Below are 1,544 nucleotides of genomic sequence, written 5' to 3' on the forward strand. Positions count from 1 at the left end.
TGTAGTCCTTTATTGCATTATCATTAACTTTTATATGGTTAGTTTTTTAATTCCAACCAAAATAATGAAAAAAGAAAAAACACAAACAAACAAATATATGTCCTCCATGGCCAGTTTCATTATTATTAATTTTGAAAATGGTTGGTTGAATAAACAATTACAAGTCCAATCAAATAATGAAAGAATAAACAACAAAAATAAACAAACCTATGCCCTTCATGGCCAGTTTCATTAATCACCATCAACTTTAGAAATGGTTGGTTGAATATAACAATTCTACCATTAAGTCAATTGCAAATAGAGAAGAAAAAAAAATATGTAAACAACAATAACAAACGTATGTCATTCATGGCCAGTTTCATCATTATCAGCTTGTAAAAAATGGATGGTTGAATATAAAATTGCATGTACAAGTCCAACCAAAAAAAAATAATGAAAGAAAATAAACAAACAGATCTCAAGTCCGACCAAATAATGAAACAATGAACAACAAAATCAAACAAACTCATGACTTTCCTTGCCAGTTCATTATTTAACTATGTACATGTAGAAGTAATCGGTTTGTGGACTCACAGTGTGCAATTCCAACCAAATATTGAAATCATATGATATTCTGTGTTGCAGATTGAAATTAATTTTTCATATTTTGATACATTTGTGTATATTTCATCTTTCATATATTTTACACAGCTCAGGTATGCCACATCAAATGAATATTATAGCTTCATGCACATACTGTACATGTATTTGCATTTGCAGTGTAATAAAAATAACAAGCCCCTTTTTTTCAAGATTAAAAAGACATGCATGCCATTTTAATGCCAGCTCTAAAGCAAGCAAATAGATGAAATTCCATAAATTTTTATGCAGTATCACATTACCATGGACACAGCATGCACTGCTGAGTAGAGCAGTAGATTGAGGATCTCTTCTTTCCCAGTCACATTTTTTTTTATGATTGAGAAATTGCCTGAATTTTTCATGATTTTCCGACATGTATGAATGTACAATATCACTTTCATACCTTGAGCAATTTGATAGCATTTTAGGCTATGTAGGCTTATAATATACTAGCTGAAATGAATGCCACAAATGCACCCTTTATTTTATTGTGTGCTTTATATTATTCATAACAAGCAGGGGCCGCGAAAGCGGGGGGCTTCAGCCCCCCACTTTTTTCCAAAACCATGTACAAAAACGTAAAAATTACCATATGATCATGATTTTTTGCATGGTCAGCCCCCCCCCCCTCTTTGAAAACCGTTCCGCGGCCCCTGACAAGTGAGTATGACTGAACAAGGCTTAATCTTTGCAAATATCTCATAATATTAGAAATCAATCAATTTTATTAATACTGGTATTTCACTTTAATAACAAAGACATAATAAAATTCCACACCTACATGTTCGTGTACGACTTTCCCATCTGTTCAGATGTGGTGTGGATGGTGCATATTAAAGCCTTAATATTAATTGTTCAGCGTCCTTGTAGTTGATTGCAAATATTTATGATGAGTATGTTACATTCTTTTGTTCCTCTGCAGG

Source organism: Lytechinus pictus, chromosome 6 (genome assembly GCF_037042905.1).
Source record: "Lytechinus pictus isolate F3 Inbred chromosome 6, Lp3.0, whole genome shotgun sequence".
NCBI lineage: Eukaryota > Metazoa > Echinodermata > Echinoidea > Temnopleuroida > Toxopneustidae > Lytechinus > Lytechinus pictus.